The sequence below is a fragment of the Cervus elaphus genome, chromosome 19, assembly GCF_910594005.1.
Source record: "Cervus elaphus chromosome 19, mCerEla1.1, whole genome shotgun sequence".
Taxonomy (NCBI): Eukaryota; Metazoa; Chordata; class Mammalia; order Artiodactyla; family Cervidae; genus Cervus; species Cervus elaphus.
In genome coordinates, this window is record NC_057833.1 from 71,527,458 (window position 1) to 71,546,364 (window position 18,907).

Below are 18,907 nucleotides of genomic sequence, written 5' to 3' on the forward strand. Positions count from 1 at the left end.
ATGAAGATCATAAAATCTGTTCCTAAAAACATCCAACTATCTAAAGACCTATCCCACCAGATTCCCTGGAGCACAGGATGCCTCACTCCACCCTGAACTCCTTCCAGGGCTGTTGAAGGTCAACAGTTATAGCAGCATGGGGTTCAATCTCCACAGAGGCAGATGGCAAATACCTTTGTTGTTCACTCAATGTCAATGTTCTTGGTAAGTACCAACTTGTAGTTGACACAGTTTACCTTGATTCATGGACCTAATATTGCAAGTTCCTATGCAATATTGTTCTTTACAGTATCATACTTTACTTTTATCACCAGACACATGGAATATCACCAAATGGCCAATACCGAAATCATATTGATTACATTCTTTGTAGCCAAAGATGGAGAAGCTATACACAGTCAAGAAAACCAAGACCTGGAGCTGACTGTGACTCAGATCATCAGCTTCTCATAGCAGAATTCAGGCTTAAACTAAAGAAAGTGGGGAAAACCACTAGGCAAGCCAGGTATGACTTAAATTGAATCCCTTATGAATATGCGGTAGAGGTACTCTTTGATGAAGAGTGTATAAAACTAGAAGAAAACAACAGAAGCAGAAAGACCAGAGACCTCTTCAGGAAAATTGGAGATATCAAGGGAACATTTTGTCCAATGGGCACAATAAAGGATATAAATAGTAGAGACCTAGTAGACACAGATGAGATCAAGAGTAGACGGAATGAATACACAGAAGAACCTGTATAAAAAAGTTCAAAATGAACCACATGATGTGGTCCACCACACAGAGCCAGACATTCTGGAGACTGAAGTCAAGTGGGCCTTAGGAAGCACCACTGCTAATAAAGCTAGTAGATGTGATGGAATTCCAGTAGAACTATTAAAAGCCCTAAAGAATGATGCCATCAAGGTGGGGCATTCAATATGTCAGCAAATCTGGAAGACCCATCAATGGCCACAGGACTGGAAAAGGTCAATCCTCATCCCAAATCCCAAGAAGGGTAGTACTAAAGAATGTGCTAACCATCAGACAATTACACTCATCTCCCAAGCTAGTATGGTCATGCTTTAAATCCTGCAGACTAGGCTTCAGCATTATGCAAACCAAGAACTTCCAGATGTCCAAGCTGGATTTAGAAAAGGAAGAGAAACCAGATATCAAATTGCCAACATTCACTGGATTATGGAGAAAGCTAAGGAATTCCAGAAAAACATTTACCTCTGTTTCATTGACTACACCAAAGCTTTTGACTGTGTGAACCATAATAAACTGTGGAAAGCTGTTAAAGAGATGGGAATACCAGACCATCTTACCTGTCTCCTGAGAAACCTATATGCAGCGACTCAACAAGCAACAGTTAGAACCCTGTATGGAACAACTGATTGGGTCAAGATTGAGAAGGAGTACAACAGGGCTGTCTGCTGTCACCCTGTTTGTTTAATCTATATGCTGAGCACACCATGAGAAATTCCTGACTGGATGAGTTACAAGCTGGAATCAAGATAGTTGGGAGAAATATTAACAGTGTTAGATATGCTATTGACACCTCTCTAATGGCAAAAAATCAAGAGGAACTAAAGAGCCTCTTGATGAGGATGAAGGAGGAGACTGAGAGAGCCTGCTTAAAACTAATTATTGAAAAAAACTAAGATCATGGAGAAAGCAACACCCAGTTTTGGATGTGACTGGTGATGGAAGTAAAGTTCTATGCTGTAAAGAACAATATTGCATAGGAACGTGGAATGTTAGGTCCATGAATCAAGGTAAATTGAAAGTGATCAAACAGGAGATGGCAAGAGTGGACATCAACATTTTAGGAATCAGTGAACTAAAGTGGACCGGAATGGGCAAATTTAATTCAGGTAATCATTATATCTACTACTGTGGGCAAGAAGCCCTTAGAAGAAATGGAGTAACCCTCATAGTCAACAAGAGTCCAAAATGCAGTATTTGGGTGCAATCTCAAAAATGACAGAATGATCTCTGTTTGTTTCCAAGAAAAACCATTCAGTATCACAGTAATCCAAGTCTATGCCCCAACCAGTAATGCCAAAGAAGCTGAAGTTGAAGACCTTCTAGAACTAACACCAAAAAACAATGCTCTTTTCATCATAGAGGATTATATTGAAAAAGTTGGAAGTCAAGATACCTGGAGTAACAGGCAAGTTTGGACTTGGAGTACAAAATGAAGCAGGTCAAAGGCTAACAGTTTTGCCAAGAGAATCCACTGGTCATAGCAAACACCCTCTTCCAACAACACAAGAGACAAGTCTACATGTGGACATTCCAGATGGTCAACAATGAAATCAGATTGATTATATTCTTTACAGCTGAAGATGGAGACGTTCTATATAGTCAGCAAAAACAAAACTGGGAGCTGACTGTGGTTCAGAACATGAACTCCTTATTGCCAAATGCAGACTTAAATTCCTTATTGCCAAATTCAGACTTAAATTGAAGAAAGTAGGGAAAACCACCAGACCATACAAGTATGACCTAAATAAAATCCCTAATGCGTATACAGTGGAAGTGACAAACAGATTCAAGGGATTAGATCTGATAGACAGAGTGCCTGAAGAACTATGGATGGAGGTTCCTGACATTGTACAGAAGACACTGATCAAGACCATGCCCAAGAAAAAGAAATGCAAAAAGGCAAAATGGTTGTCTGAGGCAGCCTTACAAATAGCTGAGAAAAAAGAGAAGCTAAAGGCAAAGGAGAAAGAGACAAATATACCCATCTAAATGCATAGTTCCAAAGAATATCAAGGAGAGATGAGAAAGCCTTCCTCAGTGATCAATGCAAAGAAACAGAGGAAAACAATAGAATGGGAAAGGCTAAAGATCTCTTCAAGAAAATTAGAGATCCCAAGGGAACATTTCATGCAAAGATGGGCACAATAAAAGACAGACATGGTATGGCCCTACAAGAAACAGAAGATATTAAGAAGAGGTGGCAAGAATACACAGAAGAATTACACAAGAAAAATCCTAATGACCCAGATAACCATTATGATGTGATCATTCACCTAGAGCCTGACATCCTGGAAAGTGAAGTCAAGAGGGCTTTAGGAAGCATCACTATGAACAAAACTAGTGAAGGTGATGAGATCCCAGATGAGCTATTTCAAGTCCTAAAGATGATGCTTTGAAAGTGTTGCACTCAGTACGCCAGCAAATTTGGAAAGCTCAGCAGTGGCCACAGGACTAGAAAAGGTCAGTTTTCATTCCAATCCCAAAGGAAGACAATGCCAAAGAATGTCCAAACTACTGCACAATTGCACTCATCTTACACACTAGCAAAATAATACTCAAAATTCCTCAAGCCAGGCTTCAACAGTACATGAACTGTGAACTTTCAGATGTTCAAGCTGGATTTACAAAAGGCAGAGGAACCAGAGATCAAATTGCCAAATTTCCTATGATCTCCTGGATCATAGGAAAATCATGAGGGTTCCAGAAAAGTATCTATTTCTGCTTTATTGACTATGCCAAAGACTGACTGTGTGGATCACAATAAACTGCGGAAAATCCTTAAAGAGATGGGAATACCGGACTATCTGACTTGCCTCTGGAGAAATCTGTATGCAGATCAAGAAGCAACAGTTAGAACTGGACATGAAAAAAAGGGACTGGTTCCAAATCGGGAAAGGTTGTATATTGCCATCCTGCTTATTTAACTTCTATGCATAGTACATCATGCAAAATGCCCAGCTGGATGAGTCACAAGCTGGAATCAAGATTGCTGGGAGAAATATCAATAACCTCAGATATGCAGATGACACCACCCTTATTGCAGAAAGTGAAGAGGAACTAAAAAGCCTCTTAATGAAAATGAAAGAGGAGAGTGAATAAGCTGGCCTAAAACTCAATATTCAAAGGGCAAAGATCATGGCATCTGGTCCCATTACTTCATGACAAATAGATGGGGAAACAATGAAAACAGTGAGAGACTTTATTTTCTTGGGCTCCAAAATCACTACAGATGGTGACTGCAGCCATGAAATTAAAAGACGCTAGCTCCTTGGAAGAAAAACTATGACAAACCTTGACAGCATATTAAAAAGCAGAGACATTCATTTGTTGACAAAGGGCCATCTAGTCAAAGTCGTGATTTTTCCAGTAGTCATGTATGGATGTGAGAGTTGGACCATAAAGAGAGGTGAGAGAGGAAGAATTGATGCTTTTGAACTATGGTGTTGGAGAAGGCTCTTTAGAGTCACTTGGACTGCTATGAGATCCAACCAGTCCATCCTAAAGGAAATCAGTCCTGAATATTCATTGGAAGGACTGATGCTGAAGCTGAAGCTCCAATACTTTGGCCACCTAATGTGAAGAAGTGACTCATTGGAAAAAAAAACCCTGATGCTGGGAAAGATTGAGGGCAGGAGAAGAAGGGGACAACAGAGGATGAGATGGTTGGATGGCATCACCAACTCGATGGACATGAGTTTGAGTAAACTCTGGGAGTTGATGATGGACAGGGAGGATTGGTATGCTTCAGTTTAGGCTATCACAAAGAGTTGGACATAACTGAGTGACTGAACTAAATTGAACTGAACTAAGATCATGTCCAACTGTTTGCGACCCCATGAATCACAGCATGCCAAGCCTCCCTGTCCATCACCAAGTCCCGGAATTTACTCAAACTCATGTCCATCGAGTCAGTGATGTCATCCAACCATCTCATCCTCTGTCATCCCCTCCTCCTCTTGTCCCCAGTCCCTCCCAACATCAGGGTCTTTTCAAATGAGTCAACTCTTTGCATGAGGTAGCCAAAGTATTAGAGTTTCAGCTTCAACATCAGTCCTTCCAATGAACACCCAGGACTGATCTCCTTTAGGATGGACTTGTTGGATCTCCTTGCAGTCCAAGGGACTCTCAAGAGTCTTCTCCAACATCACAGTTCAAAAGCATCAATTCTTTAGCACTCAGCTTTCTTCACAGTCCAACTCTCACATCCATACATGACCACTGGAAAAAACATAGCCTTGACTAGACAGACCTTTGTTGGTGAAGTAGGGATCTATTAAACTAATCAGTTTTATTTGGTATGTTAAACTTTAAGGGAAGTGTTGCCAAATAAATAATATGTCCTGATAAAATATGATTGATCATAACTTTAGTTATGAAGGTGTTGTATGTCACAGCAGTGATGAGCTTTAAACTTGCCTTCTTTAAGTCTTTTGTTAATTTTAGTTATGAAGGTATTGTATGTCACAGCAGTGATGAGATATAAACTTCCTTCTTTAAGTCTTTTGTTAATATATACAGTGATGGTTTCACCCTTAGGCCTTTGAAAAATGTTTCCCCTTCAAGATTTACGAAAAGGACTTTACAAGTTTCTGACTTTCGGAACATAATACTGAACTGAGTAAAAAAAAAAAAAAAAAAAAGAAAAATTATATTGAGAAACCTGAGAACTTCATAAAACTGTTAACAGAAAGGATTAGTTACATAGAACTGAGTAAGCTGGTAAGTATGGTTGTAATTTGATGGTTTTTATCTGAAAGAATTTTTGGCTTAAATCTGTGTTTTCTAGGTGTAAGAAAAACTTTTCCTTCAATTAATTATGACTTGCAATAAATAGTTTTGTTAGGTAGTTAGAATAGGAAAAAGGAGTCCAGAATGGCAGTGGCTAAAAGACAAGGAAGGGAAAAGAAAATAGAACAGAGGGAGGTACAAGGACCAGAGTGAGGACCTCAAGTAGAACAAACAGCACTCCTGGCTAGCCCAATTTACACAGGGCTGGCCCAGGGGGAGGGAAAAATAATGTATAAAAAGAGGAGCCAACGGGCCGGGGGGTCTCTTGCTCGCTCTCTCTCTCTCGCTCGCTCTCTCTCTCTCTCTTCTTGCTCTCTCTCTCTCTTCTCTTCGCGTCTTTTGGGTCATCATGCCCTCATGCCTCGAGGATGTATTTTCCTTTATTTTCTAAACAAAACTGAGCTGCAACACAGAGCCGTGACACGGTCTGTCCGAGGGCTTTAACGCTGGCCCATCACTTCACATTTTTGTTGTGATGAGACAGAACTGAGAAATTGCACACTCCCCTGACATCTATGGTGCTGTGACTCGGGTTTAACCTGGCTGAAACAACCTCAGCGCGGCCCCTACAAGGAGGAGGCCAAGCACAGCAGGAGCCCAACTTGGCAAAAGCTCCCACAGTGGAAGCAGAACGCAAAGAAAACCCAGCGCAGGGGAAGTGACAAGAAGCCCAATGTGCTGGAAACTGGGACAGCGAAAAATGAACTCAGCAGAAAGCTCACGCAGCTCAGTCTCAGATTCCAGAAGACCTCTGGTTAAGATAGGAGATCCTCACTCCAATGGCTGGAAGGACATATGCCTAACAAAATCTTAATTCCTTTATAATCCCTCATTTCTTGTTTCCTCAAATCCCCCGCGGGCGGGCCGGCAGAGGGTGTAACTGAGGGACACTGGAGAGGCCACTCCTCAGTATGTCCCGAAGGCTCCACGATCTGCTGGGCCCCAGTAGCTGTTACCCAAGTTGGTGGGAGTTCTTCTGTCCTTAATCTTCTTTGTGCCAAGGATCAGGCCAATGAAAACTGTGAGCACAGGTCAGGTATTTAGCAGGTTTTCCGGTAGGTTATGAAGGGGATTCCTTGGCACGTTTTTCCCACTGCTTTTTCCTCCTGTCCTTCAGCTCCTCTCTCCCGGGACTTGAGCCCAGCCAAAACCCATGATGCCTGGCTTCAGGACCTAATGAAGCTCAGGCTCTAATGTCTCATTGTAAAAATTCAGTTAGAGACACAAGGATAGGTAAGAGGTGGGTTTGTTGGGATTCAGGGAGAAGCACACTCTGCAGGGTGTGGGCCATTGCAGAGGGCAAATGCTTCAGTCATGGAATGTGGTCTGGCTAGTTTTTTCGAGTTGGGTGATGATATGATGATATGAAGTATGCTAATGAGTGGGAGGATCATCCCAACCACTGGAGAACCACCCACTCCTCTGTCTTTTGACAGTGTCTTGGAGCTGTCCTGCCACATCTGGGTGTGTCATTTAGCTTACAGATTGAGGATTAAGGTTTACTTGAATTTGACTTGTCATCTTGGACCCAATTGATTTTAATCGGTTTATGTTATACCCTTGTGCTATGTCATTCTTTCAAAAGCTGTGCCCTTCCCCCTTCCCTCCTATTTCATACTCTTTTCCTTTGCCCCATCTGGGCCCACAAAGTTGCCTCTACAATCTTCTGGAGGGACAACCAGAAAATAGCTGGCTCTTGGGAGGAAAAGACTGTATAATATCCAGTCCCTCTAGATATTCAGGCCTTCATCTTCCATGTTTCCTACAACATGTACAACAAGAGCATCTCTCAGTGGACCCGCTAGGGTGGGTGACACAGTGCCTGCTAGAAGTCCATCAGTTGGCATCCCTTCAAAGGCAATTGAGCTTGTGAGGATAATGTTTGCCACTTTGGGAGTTAACCCTGCAGGCCCTTTGAGCCCAAACCCTTACCACCCTTCTCCTAAAGTTACAAACATACTCCCAGATCAAATCTCCACTCCACTTTTATGGAACATCTGGTCTGTTGCCTCTTACCAATTTATTCTTAAGCCTATTACTAACTCCTACAACCAGGACCCTGCCACATTGCTTCAACCAGCTTATTGTTAAAATACTTTAATGACCCTAACAGGGCCAGATAGCCCACTCTTTTGTCATTACTTCTGTTATTACCTAAAGTGGGTCTATGACAATGAAATGTTTACCACTGGAGACACCCTAACCTGCTTATGTCCCATAAGCAAATTGTTCAGGGAACTGTTTAAGCTGAATTTCAACTTTGTATGCTGATGGGAGAGCTAGAGCATCTTCCCTGAGTCTTAAGGAGATATATCACTCTCCATTTCTCACAAAGACTCTTACATTTTAGCAGGTTACTTTTAATAATGCTTATTAGTGCTATAACAACAAAAATTACAAAACAGTATAGAACAGATGCTAGTTCTCCAATGATAATATATCTGTGATCAATGGACTCTCTTCCAATTCATATTAGTGTTAATAGGTCCACTACTGGGAATCCAAGAGGTATGAATGTTACACTTTATTATTTTGATATACAAACTACAGGGACAAATGCCAAAATGACTACTTGGAATGTTAAAGATAATATACCCATTTATTGTGAACACATCACAGAGTAGCATATGCAAATTACAAGTATTATTTCAGTTTGATGTGAAGGGGAGGTTGTTAAAGGAGTTAGCTAGAGTATAATTTTCTGGGTCTCCTACAGGGTCAGATGAGAATACTATTTGAATTAGTAAGACTATTAATAAGAACAAAGCAACCAAGGGATCCTCAACTTTGTAGTTAGGATGAAGTGAGATTTTGCTGTAACTGGATGGGATCCCTATTGGATTACTAGACTCTGTCTCATGAAAGATTAGTACCTAATCGACTGCTAAAACTGCAATAAAAATGGGAGGATAAAATAGAAGGAAAGGAATCGACTGAGGACCAGAATCCTCCTCTGATTCTTTTGACAGTTAGTGCCAATGGGAGGAGTGGCTAAAACAAAATTTGTCGAAACTGTTTCTCCTCAAAAGGCCATTTAGCCTCATTGTAACAGGTAACCTATAAATGCTATAGCTATTAAATAAACAGCTGATTCTAATGTTTATAGTTCTAATAACGTGTAAAATCTGCACTGCAGGCTTCTTGCTACATGAATAAATAAAGAACATGGAACCTCCATTTCCATGTAGGTAACAAATAATCCACAATTGTTTACATATTGGTACATACGACTTGTATTTCATGTATAATGAATTGCTAGAAATAAATCTGTTGTGATTTCATTTACAAAAGTAAACAAATACAAAGCAAATGGGAATTTCGCTATGATATTTGATGGGGACGGTAGATCAATAAATGCACTGTTAACAATTATGATTAACATCTCAAATTTTCAAACGTTGGTCATTTCTTATAGTCAAAACACAATGATGATTTTTCATTTCATTCCATGTAAAATACTGATGACATTCATTGCATTCTGTTGCTAGTTTCATAAGTTTTTTTCAAAATCTTCATAAATTTGTCATGGGCTTGGATTTATTAAGATGGATTGGATTTATAGCAACCATTTATTAATTGGTTGTGCTTTCCTAATGAAGTTTGAAGAGTTATTTTTGGAATTTTTTTTTAATATATAGGGTGATTGTTAGTAGTTTTTGGTAATGCAACAGCTATGGCTACTAAGCACGATGCTGAGGTTTGAGTTAAAAATTGTCTTAGGTATATTTCCTTTCTGTAATGATGGAAATGCAGATTAAAATCACAATGCAATATTTGTTCACATTCACTAAATGATTATAATCAAGATCAAAACATTAACAGCAATGTAGAAAATTGGAAACCTTACACTTTGTTTGTGGATATGGTGATAGTACAGACTATATGCACAATAGTTTGGCGTTTCCTCAGAAAAATAAAAATATACATACTGTTTACTTCACCAACACCACTCTTGGATATACATGTCAATGAACTGAAAACAGATGTTTAAGCAACAACTGGTACACAAACATTCATAGCAACATTATTCACAATAGACCAAAGGTAGAACCCATTCAACTGTCCATCAGTGGATGAATGAATATGCGAAATAGGGTACATTCAAAAGCTTCAGCAATATTCTACCATACAAAAAATACAGTGAAATGGTGTAGCCACTGTGCAAGACATTACAGAAATTCCTCAAAAACTAACAAATGGCATTAACATACAGTATGTCAATTCCAGTTCAGGTTATGTACCTAAAAGTTTTGAAAAAAAAATAAACATATTTCTATGCTTATATTCACAACAGCATTATTCACACTGGCCAAGAAATGGAAGGAATCCAAGTGTCCATGGACAGACAATTCCATAAATAAACTGTGGTATACACACAATGGAATATGATTCAGCCTTTAAAAGCAGGTAATTCTAACAATGCTACAATGTGGACGAACCTTATAGTCATTATGTTAAGTGAAACAAACCAGACCAAAGACAGACAAACATTCTGTGATTCAGCTCGTATGAGATGGTGCAATCATCTCAAAGCAAGTCAAATTCAAAGACAGAAAAAGCAGAAAGTGACTCCCAGATGTTGAAAAGAGTTGATGTTTCATGGACGCAGTTTCACTTGGGGAAACTGACTTTCCATTACATGTCCAAAAATTGTTATATAAATAACTGGAAACCATATGTAATCAAATGAAAGAAGAAAGAAATTTTACAACTTACACCAAATTCACTCAAACTTTTCAACAGACAAAATGCAAAGATATATCTATAGTACCTCAGTTTTACTTATGAATTTTAACCAAAAAAAATTAAAGTTTATCCAAAAAGGGATATAAAATTTATAACATGACCTTTAAAAAAATTAAAAATTTAAACTCTGTAAAAGCCCTTGTTCAGAAAACCTAAACACATAAATCCACGAACCTATGGACACCTTATCTTTGACAAAGGAGGCAAGGATATACAATGGAAAAAAGACAACCTCTTTAACAAGTGGTGCTGGGAAAACTGGTCAACCACTTGTAAAAGAATGAAACTAGAACACTTTCTAACACCATACACAAAAATAAACTCAAAATGGATTAAAGATCTAAATGTCAGACCAGAAACTATAAAACTCCTAGAGGAGAACATAGGCAAAACACTCTCAGACATAAATCACAGCAAGATCCTCTATGACCCACCTCCCAGAATATTGGAAATAAAAGCAAAACTAAACAAATGGGATCTAATGAAACTTAAAAGCTTTTGCACTACAAAGGAAACTATAAGTAAGGTGAAAAGACAGCCGTCAGATTGGGAGAAAATAATAGCAAATGAAGAAACAGACAAAGGATTAATCTCAAAAATATACAAGCAACTCCTGCAGCTCAATTCCAGAAAAATAAATGACCCAATCAAAAAATGGGCCAGAGAACTAAACAGCCATTTCTCCAAAGAAGACATACAGATGGCTAACAAACACATGAAAAGGTGCTCAACATCACTCATTATTAGAGAAATGCAAATCAAAACCACAATGAGGTACCATTACACACCAGTCAGGATGGCTGCTATCCAAAAGTCTACAAGCAATAAATGCTGGAGAGGGTGTGGAGAAAAGGGAACCCTCTTACACTGTTGGTGGGAATGCAAACTAGTACAGCCACTATGGAAAACAGTGTGGAGATTCCTTAAAAAACTGGAAATAGAACTGCCATATGACCCAGCAATACCACTTCTGGGCATACACACTGAGGAAACCAGATCTGAAAGAGACACGTGCACCCCAATGTTCATCGCAGCACTGTTTATAATAGCCAGGACATGGAAGCAACCTAGATGCCCATCAGCAGATGAATGGATAAGGAAGCTGTGGTACATATACACCATGGAATATTACTCAGCCGTCAAAAAGAATTCATTTGAACCAGTCCTAATGAGATGGATGAAACTGGAGCCCCTTATACAGAGTGAAGTAAGCCAGAAAGATAAAGAACATTACAGCATACTAACACATATATATGGAATTTAGAAAGATGGTAACGATAACCCTATATGCAAAACAGAAAAAGAGACACAGAAATACAGAACAGACTTTTGAACTCTGTGGGAGAAGGTGAGGGTGGGATGTTTCAAAAGAACAGCATGTATACTATCTATGGTGAAACAGATCACCAGCCCAGGTGGGATGCATGAGACAAGTGCTCGGGCCTGGTGCACTGGGAAGACCCAGAGGAATCGGGTGGAGAGGGAGGTGGGAGGGGGGATCGGGATGGGGAATAAGTGTAAATCTATGGCTGATTCATATCAATGTATGACAAAACCCACTGAAATGTTGTGAAGTAATTAGCCTCCAACTAATAAAAAAATTAAAAAAAAAAAAGAAAACCTAAACACAAGCCACAAACAGAGAAATACATTTACAAAATACATATCTGATAAAGGGTTGTACTCAAATAATACCAAAAAACCTGGGACAAAGTATAAATCTGAACACCTGGCCAAAGAAAATATACAGATAGTAAACATATAAAAAATGCTCAAAAATCATATTCATTGGAAATTAGAAATTACAACTACAGTGAAGTAGCACTGCACACCTATTAGAACCAGTAAACTTAAAAAAAAAAACAAAAACAAAAAACCCAGGGGCTTCCCTGGTGGCTCAGTGGTAAAGAATGCCTCTGACAATGAAAGAGACTCAAGTTCAATCCCTTATCCGGGAAGATGCCACATGCCACAGAGCAACTTAGCTGTTTTTTTTCCCCAAATCTCAACAAGGCTTAGCTGAGGATTGCACCTCTGGTATTTAGAAAACTGCTTTGAAAAAGTGTCCAATAATTGTAATAGCTACAAACTTTCAAATATCAGGATGTCTTCCATAGATGACTGTGTAAGCAAACTGGGATACATCCAGACTGAGAGGGAGCAAATGCGACCCCAGAATACACCTCTTCAGAATGAGAATTATTTGGACCTAATTTTTTTAAGAGAACGCATGATCGTCTCTGAGACTCAAGTCAAGATGCTCTTCTGTGAGTCACATTTACAAGAGAAATCTCATTTCAACGGAAGTGTCTCTCTATACTAGATAGAAGGAAGACAGTCTTTTGAAACTCTTTTATTGAAAGGAAAGGCTAAGAAATATATCTGCACAACAACCATACCCTTCCTTTCTTGTTTTTATTTTTTTAATATTTATTTGTTTGTTTATGTGACTGCACCAGGTTGACCTCCCTTGAGGTAAGCCAGATATTTAGCTGGGGCATGCAAACTCTTAGTTTTGGCATGTGAGATCTAGTTCCCTGACCAGGGATTGAACTTGTGTCCCCTTCTCTGGGAGGGCAGACTTAGCCACTGGACCACCAGGGAAGTCCTTGTTTTGCTTTTAGATTAAGATGGTATCTAAAGTGATATCCTGGGCCATTTCAAGCACTGACTCAATGTCCTGGGTTTCTCCAAAGCACATACAAAGTGCACATGTTAATAAATGGGTTTGCACAAGTGAAGGCAGTTTATACTACAACACTGTACACTTACAATGATTTAGACAGTAAATGGCATGTTATCTACTTTTAATTACAATGGAAAAAAGAATACAGTATTGATATATGTTACAACATGAATAAACACTACAAACATCTTTACTGAAAAAAATCCATACAGAAATTGCCACCCAGATCATATTCACCTTGTCAGCTTTAATTTAGAAAAATGGTAACTATGACCCTATATGCAAGACAGCAAGAGACACAGATGTATAGAACAGTTTTTTGGACTCTGTGGGAGAGGGTGAGGGTGGGATGATTTGAGAGAATAGCACTGAAACATGTATATGATCATATGTGAAACGAATCACCAGTCCAGGTTCGATGCATGAGACAGGGTGCTCAGGGCTGGTGCACTGGGACGACCCTGAGGGATGGGATGGGGAGGAAGGCGGGAGGGGGGTTCAGGATGGGGAACATATGTATACCCATGGCTGATTCATGTCAATGTATGGCAAAAACCACTACAATATTGTAAAGTAATTAGCCTCCAATTAAAATAAATAAATTAAAAAATAAATAAATAAATTCAGTCCAAATGACTGAAAATCTCTCTAACACTCAAAACAAAAGCTAGATGAGGGTGGGAAAAAAGATATATTCATACATTTGGACAAATGCTGAAAGTGGAAGTGGGCCTGTGAATTACATTATAATGTGGAAACTATATGATTTCCTGATTTTGGTGGTTATGAGCTGGTTCCACAGGAGAATGCGTCCATTTTGTATAAAACACATGGAGTATTTTAGGTGATGTGGTAAACATGAGTGCTTTTTTTTCTTTTTACCATTATTAGGAGTTTTTTTGTACATTTCAAATTACTGGAAAGTAAGTTATTTATCAAAACAACCATGTCAATACACAGAAGAAAATCAGAAAAGACAAGCATGAGACTTTCTTATAGAGGCCAAGACTTACCTAGATCAAGTACAAGGGAAGTTGTGATGCTCGCTGCCCTTGTAGGAGTCCACATTTATGAAGAAACACTGTGGGAAGAGTCTATTAGTAGCCACCATGTCTTGGGGTCTCTGGATAACCTACTGCAGGAGAAAGAAATGTTACAAATAAAATTTTCCACATAACTTCACAAAAAGTTTTTAGAATACATTCATTAAAGTTGAATAATTTGAAATCAATATACAAAAATCAGTGGTGTTACCATACACTAATAACAATCAGAAACAAAAATTAAGAAAATCCCATTTATAATAGTATCAAAAAGAATAAAACATCTAGCAACAAACTTAACCAAGGACATAAAAGACCAGTAGTCAGAAAACTAGAAAGCACCGATAAAGAAACCAAAGAAAACACAAATAAACAGAAACATATTCCATGCTGGAGCACTGGAACAATGAGTAATTAGAATGTCCATTCCAACCAAAGCCATCAGCAAATGCACTCACTGCAATCACAACATAATATCCAATGGCATTTTTCATAGAAATAGAAATATTCCTAATATTAGCCTGCAACAACTAAGGACCTTGAACAGCCAAAAAGACTCTGAGAAAGAAGAACACACCTGAAGGTATTTTCCTCTCTGACTTCAAACTACATCACGGAGCTGTAGTAACCACAACAGTGAGGAACTGGCACAAATATAGACACACGGACTACAAGGATAGAATAGAGGGCCCAGGAATAAACCCACAAGTATGTGGCCAGTTATTTCATGAAAATCAAGCCAAGAACGTGCAAAGAGGAAAGGACAGTCCCCTCAAGAAACAGTGACTGGAAAACTGGCCACCCTACACTAAAGAACATCACTGGTCATCCTCTATATCATACAGAAACCTAACTAAAAACCCACCATTTTCCACATGGAGCTCTTTCCCTCCTGAGTCCTCTGAGATGGACCTCCGGTCAGCACTCAGATGGACGCAGGAAACATCTACTTCGTCCTCATTTTTTCCTCTTGCAGTGCCTCCTTGCTGGTGGGCACTGAGGCAACCCCGCTCCTCTCAGCATGGACGCAGCCCCGTTATCCAGAAGCCTAAGCCCTGAGGGTCCTGAGGAGACAAAGCTCCTGCCAGCTGGTCACCGAGCCGAGTCTGAAGGCAAAACGTGCCGGTGCCCTGCGGTTCAGAGGGGGGTTTGCCGCCCCTTGTGGGCCACCAGAGAAGAGCGGCCAGCACCATGCTCACAAACCCCAGGGGTCTCATCCAGAAGGCAGCTCTGCTGTGTACACTAAAATTGGAAGCCCAAACTGAAATGGAGCCGAATATCTCCATGACCCTTCTCAAAACATGGCTAAGGAACAATTAAAAACTACATGGAATGCAGCCATAAAAAGGAACACATTTGAGTCAGATTTAATGAAGTGGATGAATCTAGAGCCTATTCAACAGTGAAGTAAGTCAGAAAGAGAAAAACAAATATCATAAATTAAAGCATATATATGGCATCTTGAAGGGTGGTACCGATGAATCTGTTTGCAAAGCAACAGTGGAGACGCAGACAGAACAGACTTATGGACAAGGTTGGGGGACAAGAGGGAGAGGGTGGGATGAATGGAGAGAGCAGCATGATGCATATGCACCAACATATGTAAATAGACAGCCAATGGGAATTTGCTCTATGACTCAGGGAACTCAAACTGGGGCTCTGTAACAATCTAGAGAGGTGGGAATGGGTGTGAGGTGGAAGGGAGATTCAAAACGGAGGGGACATATGTACACCTATGGTTCATTCATGTTGATGTATGACAGATCGAACCAATATTGTAAAGCAATCATAATCAATTAAAAATAAATGCTTAAAAAAAACCATAGGGAATGAAATGAACATAAACACAAACTTTGCAACTGACACCACAACTAAATTAAAAAACTATAAAAATTTTAGAAAACAACAGAAGATCTACATGACCTTTGGTCTGGTAATGAGTTTTTAACACACAACAAAAACACCAACTTACAAATTTTTTAATATAAAGTAATTAAAACATTGACTTTAAAAAATTTATACATTTACTCTGTGAAGGACCTTATTCAAGAAAACCAAAGACAAACTGTTAAGGGAACCACTGACCACCCACCCTTGCCAGGCACCAGAGAAACCACTTTGCAGGAGTCATCTTACAACAAGAGGTACTGGTAAGAAACAAGGAACTAATAAGCTACCACCAACCAGAATTCAGCAAAGGTCAAAAGGAGATATGAGACTCCAGTCCGTAGGTCCTACCAACCTCCCAGTATCCCCCTCGCTGGAATCCATCTTGGCTGAGTGATGTGTGTGCCCCCAGGAAGGACCCCCATTCAGAATGACTGGTCAGAGACAAACCAGAAACTAACCCAATGACCATAAAACCTGAGACTCTGAACCATGTGGCAGAGCAGTTCTCACTTTCCCTCACCCTCCTGCCCTCCACCCAGGCAGCCCTTCCCAGTAAAGTCTCTTGCTTTGACAGTACTCGTCTCCTCAGACAATTCATTTCCAAGTGTCAGACACGAATCTACTCTCAAGCCCTGGAACGGGTCCCCCTTCCTTCATGAAAATGTCAATCCAGGAGAAAACACCTTCAAAATGTGAATCTGAGGAGAAGGAAAGAGCACCCACTTTAGTATTCTTGCCTCAGAAATCCCATGGACAGAGGAACCTGGCGAGCTGCAGTCCAACAGCAGGGCATTTTTGAGGGGAGGAAACAGTCCCAGGAAAGTTGAAGTGAAGTGAAGTGAAGTCGTTCAGTCATGTCCGACTCTTTGCGACCCCATAGACTGTAGCCCACCAGGCTCTCCTCAGTCCATGGGATTTTCCAGGCATGAATACTGGAGTGGGTTGCCGTTTCCTTCTCCAGGGGATCTTCCCGACCCAGGGATCGAACCCGGGTCTCCTGCATTGTAGGCAGACGCTTTACCTGGTGTGCTAGTCTCCTGTCAGGAAAGTTGAGGTACTCACCAAAGGCCCCAGAGCTTTTGATGGCACAGTCAGAGCTGCGGCTGAGGACTCCCAGCTCGCAGGCCTCTTGATCGTGGCCTTTATCACCATATACATGTGTGGAAAACTAGAATCTAAAAGATGCCTGAGGGCTTCCCTGGAGGCTCAGTGGTAAAGGATCCACCTGCCAGAGCAGGAGAAGCAGGAGATCCTTGGGACAGGAAGGTCCCACATTCTGTGGAGCTACTAAGCCCGTGGGCCCCCACGACTGAGCCTGTGCCCTAGATCCCAGAAGCCACAACGCTGAGCTCACGTGCTGCAAATACTGAAGCCCATGAGCCCTGGAGCCTGTGCCCCACAACAAGAGGAGCCATTTCACTGAGAAGTCCACACACCACAACTAGTTATGGCCCATGCTCGCCATGCCTAGAGAAGAGCCCGCACCCGAAGACCCAGCACAGTTCAGTTCAGTTCAGTCCCTCATTTGTGTCTGACTCTGCTGCATGGGCAGGTGGAGTCTTTATCACTGTGCCACCTGGGAAGCCCCTAAAGTAGAATCATCAAGAGATGGTGTTGCAATGCCTGGAAAAACTGAGAAACTGGGGAACCCAAGAGAGCCATAAACATGACAAACTGGACATTGCAACATTTAAACTGATTGATCAGCAAATACACACATCTGGCCCAAGTCAGGATAGCATCACTGACTCAATGTACATGGGATTGAGCAAACTCTGGTAGACAGTGAAGAACAGGGAAATCTGGAGTGCTGTAGTCCATATGGTCACAAACAGACACGACTGAGTGACTTACATGCAGCGTACATCATGCAAAATGCTGGACTGCATGAATCACAAGCTGGAATCAAGATTTCCAGGAGAAATATCAACAACCTCAGTCCACGGGGTTGCAAAAAGTTGAACATGACTTAGTGGTTGAAGCAACAACACTAACCCATACCTGAATCCTAACCTGCACCCATACCTTGACCCCTGCCATAACCCATTAACCAAACACCTAATCCCTAACATCTTTTCCTTTAAACCTAACACATGATCCCTAAAACCTAGTCATTAATCCCAAAAACCTAACCCCTAAACCATACCATAAAACCTAACCTATAATCTTAACCCAAATACACAAATGTTTATCCATCAAAACAAAACAAAAAAACCCCAAAACTATAAAGCCATAAACATAATTCACACTGCCGTCTTTGTTGGTCTCAAACACACCTGGCAACTCCCATTTAAGGGTCTTGCACTTCTTAATCCCTCCTCCTGGATATTCCTTCCATAACTATTCACAGCTTATTCTTCACTTCCTTAGTGTAAATGTAAATGGCTTCCTTGGTGACTCAGTTGGTAAAGACTCTGCCTGCAATGCAGGAGACCCAGTTTCAATCCCTGAGTTGGGAAGATCCCCTGCAGAAGGGAATGGCAACCTACCCCAGTATTCTTGCCTGGAGAATTCCTTGGACAGAGGAGTCTGGTGGGCTACAGTCCATGGGATCGCAAAGAGTCAAACACACCTGAGCAACTAACTAGTGTAAATGTAGCTTTTCAACATGACTAACACTGACAGTCCTGCCCCTCCCTATCCTCTGCATTCCCTATCTTCCGCATTACCACATAGTATTTATGCATATTCTAGTGTAACTATAGACGTCACCTGCTGTAGCTATGGTTTGCTATCTGTCGTGCATTGTTTGAACATTGGCTCAGACAGACTTAGCCTAATGCAGTCACTGATTCATCCCAATCACCTAAGACAGTGCCTTGGGCATGAACACTCATTGATTACATCCCCTCTGACCACAGCCACCTCCCCTGCAGCACTCTCACCCCACTCCTTCCCCTCCATCAAGATCCTCAGGCCCCAAATGCCTTCCTCTTTAAGGGGGTGATATATTGCTCAGATTCTGAAGTCCATCTGAAGCCCAGCTCTACCAACCAGATAC